This window comes from Pundamilia nyererei, unplaced genomic scaffold, assembly GCF_000239375.1.
Source record: "Pundamilia nyererei isolate P.nyererei 1_Seehausen unplaced genomic scaffold, PunNye1.0 scaffold00724, whole genome shotgun sequence".
In the NCBI taxonomy this organism is placed as follows: domain Eukaryota; kingdom Metazoa; phylum Chordata; class Actinopteri; order Cichliformes; family Cichlidae; genus Pundamilia; species Pundamilia nyererei.
The window spans coordinates 1,696-7,896 of record NW_005188125.1 but is presented as its reverse complement, the minus strand read 5'-3'; the positions used below and the strand labels follow the sequence as shown (position 1 = coordinate 7,896).

At 37.8% G+C, this 6,201-nt stretch overlaps 1 long non-coding RNA gene across 2 annotated transcripts; it reads right to left on the bottom strand.

Annotated features, from left to right (window-relative positions):
• Positions 1-3,571: 3,571 nt before the first annotated feature.
• On the bottom strand, positions 3,572-6,201 carry LOC102210807 (uncharacterized). Of its 2 annotated transcripts, XR_001290186.1 has the most exons (4): positions 6,191-6,201; positions 5,325-5,480; positions 4,340-5,227; positions 3,572-4,242 (listed from the first exon to the last, which is right to left on the bottom strand). It is a non-coding gene; the product is annotated as an uncharacterized LOC102210807 (long non-coding RNA). The 2 variants fall into 2 exon arrangements; XR_312448.2 differs by lacking the exon at positions 6,191-6,201 and having other exon boundaries at positions 5,325-6,183.

Here is a 6,201-nt window from a genome sequence, read left to right as displayed (position 1 = left end):
CTTTCTCCTGGTTTGCATTTTTTAACGTTAATAAAAGAGAAGACTGTCTCAGAGGAGTCAGACAGTCATAGAGAAAATTAAATATAAAGGCTTCCAGTTTTCAACTTCAATTTTGAGAAAAATTTGTACTAGATTTTCTCTTCCTGTAAATACTTCTAAATCAACGTTGGCACATTTGGACCGCATTTTTTGATAAAGTATTATGAAGGATCACATTTTATATGATAATTTATCTATATGAGCTCCAATCAATAAGCAGGCAGGAAGAAAATAGGCCAAAGGTTTACATCAAATGAGGTGTTGCTAACTTGTTCACATGTATGCATCAAATTTGGCGATAAATGCTGTGTTTTATATTTACACACATACTAGTCTTTAATAGTCAGCAAAAGAAGATGCAACATTGGTTGCACATAACTCGAATTGGAAGATATGCTGGGCATGTAATTTAGGTTTATATTGTTGGATTGTCATTTGTGCTTAGAAACACATACTCATATATGCTTAGAGGTATATAATCAATTTTATATTGATAGAAGGTCTGATCCTTAGTAGTCTGCAAGCACTGCATTCTGGCATGGACACACATTCTTAGGTCATGAGAGAGGTCGTACCTTCTCTTTCTGATTTATACTATGGGAGGACACCTACTCTGTATCTGTTTAAGTATATGAGCCTTTTGTTTAGGTGGTCCGCTGTGTTCCTAGCACCGGAACCCTAGCTTTGGGGAGTCATTCGCAGGGTCATATTTTGACACACGGTACCTACACATACACAGAGGCAGGTACTCTTTGTTCACATGTATGCTTGTGTAAGATGTCATATGTTAATGAACCTATGCATATTCATGTACCACAATAAAGAGCAGTGCACCGGGGGTGCTAAATGAGAGTGACTGGGGTTCAAGCGGCAGGAGCAGCGCTCGTCTCGTCCTCTCTCTCCTGCACGAGATTACACACAGAGCTCTGGTGCGTCTTGCTTTTGCCATTGTAGCAGAATTGTCTCTGATTGTTCCAGGGATGGTGTTGTGCCCTAGACGACCCTATCAGTAATGCTACCTAGCTTTTGGACGATACCATGTAACAATAAGTTATTTTACTTGTTCTAAATGTCTGAAGAGAAAATGAGAAAATGATAGCAAAACTGCTTAAAACTTCTGGCACTCTACAACCCCCTGCCATGCTTATTTGATAGCCTTCATTCCAGGCCTACAAAATGGTTTTCTGTGTTTATTATTGCAAAATAAATAAAGAAACCAGAAAGCACCGAAGTGCCTGTCAATCTCTCGTTCCACTCCCCCATCATTAATGAACAAGTCCTTGAGATACTTGAAATCTTCCACTCAGGGCAGCAGCTCAATCCAGACCAGTGGTGCTGATGTGCACTCCACCCATTTCCAGCTGAGAACTGTGGTCTCACACTCGGAGGTGCTGATTCTCAGTCCATCTCCTTCATGCTCAGCTCAAATACCTAAAAATAACTGAGATATGAAAAAGCTCGTTTTGAAAATTGAAGCTTTTGAGACCTCACAGTCCATGAAGTGAAGTGAAAATGAGTGGAAGGATCTTAAAAATACTGCAAATTCTTTAACTGATCAAACTGTGTAATCGGTTCATGACTCACATCGCAGTAAAGCCACGTTTGGCCGTTCATTACCTGCACAAACACTGAGAAAGAAAAAATGAATTTAGAAGATCTTGCCCTGCAACCAACAAACTGTAGAAATCAAACTTTTATTGATTTCATAGTGAAACAACATTATCCTAAGACAAATTTAAAGGTTCAGTTTTCCCAGAATTATCCACACTCTGTTCATTTGGATCCCACCTGTTATCCTTCTCAGTTTTGAGCAGTAAACAGACACTGACATCTGCACACACCAGAGAACGTCCCCAAGATCGTTTTGTTTATTTTGTTTTTGCTACTTTCAGTTTCTCTCCAGCAGTTACAAGAAGTCATACGACTGCAGATCAGCACTTATATGATTTTACTTTATGTAATAAAAGTGTTAGTGCTGCTGAGAGTCCAGGTTTATTTATTTATGTAATGATTAATGGGGTTTATCCATTTATCTTTTGTAAACTTGCATGGTGTAGTCAAAGTTGATCTGACCAGTGGTGCTGTGTTTTAGTGTTATGACCTGGATTTATTATTTTATTTGAAGAGTTTGGGGGATTATTGTGATATTGTGCCACTGCAATGTTCAGAATGTGCATCAAACTGGATCTTAAAATTATTTAATCTGAATGTTTGTACAACAGGACTTTTGAATCCACTCACAGCAACCATTTGGCACAACAACCAGGATGTAAAGAAACAAATAAACCAAATGAAACATTGTTCTGGTTACATAACAAACACTGATGTGGGCAGTTTTTAGTTGTTGGGTGGTTTCCAGTGTTCATCTTAATTGAATTATGTTGTACAACAAGATTTACTTCTATACTCAGCTATGAGACATTATGATGAGCATTGTTTACTTGTTTTACTTTTAGTTGAACTTTTTGGTTTACACATCATCTTGGGTTCCATGTGTAAAACTTAATGTGTATTTTCTATAACTTTTGTTCTGCCGGAAACCATAGCAATGCAGGCACCATCTCAGCAGCTGCCCGCACACTACCTGTGCACCACGATCAGTTGCTGAAGGCAGTGGCTGAGAGCTCACCCTTATCTCACAGTCTCAGACCTGCTTTTCTTAGGTGTGCATATATCATAAGCTGGATTTGGGGAAATAGAAGTTCTTCTTTAAAATGTTTACCTCGGTGCAATTAATGCTGTGATTTACATGTGAAGAAGTTAACAATGTTTCAAAATAATTTAAACAGAGTAAAAAATACCCTTGAATCACACTGAAACTAGAAATTTAAGTGGCTATTTTCCAAAGATCAAGATTAGCAAAACCTGGTGCAAAGAGGAACACAACCGATTTTAGGGAGAGGTTGAAGCAGACATGGACAAACACTAAATGAGTAGAGCAGTGTGGCTGTGAAAGCATGGACGTTTTGCCTTGCCTGATAAAGCATTATGTCTGGGAAAAGGGCAAGACACCTTTCTGTTCCTTTGCTCTGGATGCAGTTTGAAATATCACATATCAGAACTTGGATTTGAGGAAATAGAAGATCTTCTGTGAAATGTTTTTAAATAATTTCAATAGAGTAAAATATACTGATCCCCTGGAATTACACTGAAACTAGAAATTGAACCTTCAAACAGCTAAACTTTACTCAGATTAAGAGTTAAAAACGTTTATGTTGTCTATTATCAGATTTTTGGGGTACAAATAAAAAACAGAATAAAAACAGGTTTTCCTCCATTCCCCTACTCAAACAGCACAAAGTGATGACGCCTTCTCCTGCTGACACTGTAGGAGTAACCTAACAATAATGAAAATATCAGCATTTTAACTCAGTTACTGTATTTTCATTTCATTTGTACCATTAAAAAAAAATTATGTACCATAAAGGATCACATTTTACATGACAGTGTTACACTTACAGGACCTAAGGAATAAAATGGCAGAAAGAAAGAAAAATACACAGGATTTAAAATGGTTTTGCAGTGTTTTCGTCCCAGAGATGCTTTTTTATTTACATTTCTATATTAACTTTTATTAAAAATAGCAAGGTTTTATTAAAAGAGAAATTTGCTCAGAACAGTTTAGAGGAAACAAGAGCAGTCCTCACGTACTTAGGAAGTACTTAGGAATACAAACAAAAATGTGTGTTAAGTAGATCACACAGGTTATATATGTAACTAACCAGAGGACAGCATGTGCTTACACACAGTGTTTAAGTTTCTTTCCCATTATTTCTTGTGCCAAACAGGTATAGAGGTCTGTCTGGGGGCAAGAATGCACCCGGTTTTTGTACATTCAACAGGCTCCTTCAGACACACAAAGCAAAAGCTCAAATTGCATCGAGGGCAAACAACAAATTGACAAAGTCTCTTGCTGTGCTCCAACAATAACCCACAAGTGGGACAGGCACGGACCGAGGGACACACACAGACACCATGATATGAATTTAATGTCATATCTGGGCATTTTTCTAATGTGTCTAGTGATGGGTTGCAGCAGCCATCATTTTCACAGCAGTCTTTCCGAGGCCGCGCACCCTTCCACTCCCTCAAACACTGCCAGCAGAATTCAAACGGCCGTCCTTTTACTGCTGTGCACACTTTACAGAGGACATTCAAATCTGATCCATTCTCTCTCGGCACAGAAGATCCACATCCAGGACACTACATGGAGACAGATGTGAGACATTTAATACCTGATGAAATGTCTAATTACAATTCTACATTTGCAGTAAACATAATATTAAAATGAAACTCTTACCAACTTAGTAGCAATTGTCTGCCTGGCAACGTTGAATTCCATTGTTTTTTGAAAGTACTCCCTTTGTTGAGGGTCCAGAAGAACCATTTTACAAACCTCTGCAAAAGTCCACTCAGCACCACAACCAGACCCACCACACACAAACCTGCTTTCACCCTTTGTTAAATAAGGAGAGGTGAGAGAATGATTAGACGCACACACAGAATGTTTAACCTTATTCTAAAGTTTTTTTAATTAATAACATTAGATTTATGCAGATTTATCATTGGACTTTAGACATGAGAGCTGTAAAGAACACATTTGATATTAAAATTCTCACTAATAAAACACAATTTTTATTCATCAAGTGATGTTATTAAAGCAGAGAATTTAAAACACAGCATAGTGACATTTACATTTAGAAAAGATGCTCTCAATATAAAGAAAGTGAAACATATCAGCCTTGTGTATTTCCAATTATTTCTTCTTCCAAACAGGTATAGAGGTCTGTCTGGGGGCAGGAGTGCACCTGATCCTCCAACATGTACTAGAGTGCTTCAGACATACAAAACAAAATGTCAAATTACATCGAGGGCAATCAACTGATGGGCAAGCGATCGTGCTGTGCTCCAACATCAAACCACAGGTGGGACAGGCACGGACCGAGGGACACACACGGACTTCAGAATCACACAATGTCATATCTGGGCATTTTTTTAGTGTTTCTAGTGACTCATTACAGCAGTCATCATTTCCACAGCGGTCTTTCCGAGGCCGTGGACCCTTCCATTCCCTCAAACACTGCCAGCAGAATTCAAACGGCCGTCCTTTTACTGCTGTGCACACTTTACAGAGGACATTCAAATCTGATTCATTCGCTCTCATCACAGTGGATCTGCAGCCAGGACACTACATGGAGACAGAGGTGGGACAATATTTGATATATAGCAAAATGTCTATCAAGTCTATATTCACAGTATATATAATATATTGATGAAACACTTACCAACTTAGTAGTAAGTGTCTGCCTGGCAATGTTAAATTCCATGGTTTTTCTGAAATACTGCTTTTCTTGAGGGTCCAGCAGAGCCATTTTACAAACCTCTGCAAAAGTCCACTCAGCACTACAACCAGACCCACCACACACAAACCTGGTTTCACCCTTTATTAAATAAGGAGATGTGAGAGAATGATTAGACTCACATGTTGGAAACAAAACACCTAACAATTTGATGAGTTGTTTGTTTTCCCCTGTAAGTTAGATTAAAAATCATAAATAGTGAAATATTTCATAAAACATCAGAACTGTATTGCTATATGTGGTAATTATTTGATGAAACACACACATGATTATCACAGCTGTAACAGAAAAGCTGTAATTCAAAGCTTCACTGAAGACTGGCAGAGGGCAGATCAGTCAGCCAGCATGCACAATCAACCATGTTGACAAAGAAATGTGGGATCTATTAAAGGTTTAATTGCAGAGGCAATTTAACTTTAAAGGATTTAAATTCAACAACTTAAAACAGAGAAGACAGGAGCTGAAAAATTCTGTCCTTTTTATTTATTTCCATGATCACGCAGCAGGATTCTGCTGAGATAATTTAATTAATTTACAGTTAATTACAATTTGCTCTCTGTGTTGATTTAGGTCAGCGTAGCTTCTTTCTCTCTTTCTCTTTACATGACAGTAAAAGTCACAATCCAATTCATTACAAAAAATAACGATGATAACTGTTTTCAAATTTCTTTATTTATTCACGTTCATGTAACATTGTCCTGTTAAAAATCAATGCAACCCTGCCAACCCTTGTTATTTATTTATATATGTCTGCTTGTTTATTTTAACAAAGCCAACCTTCAGTGGCCTACCTGGTCCAACA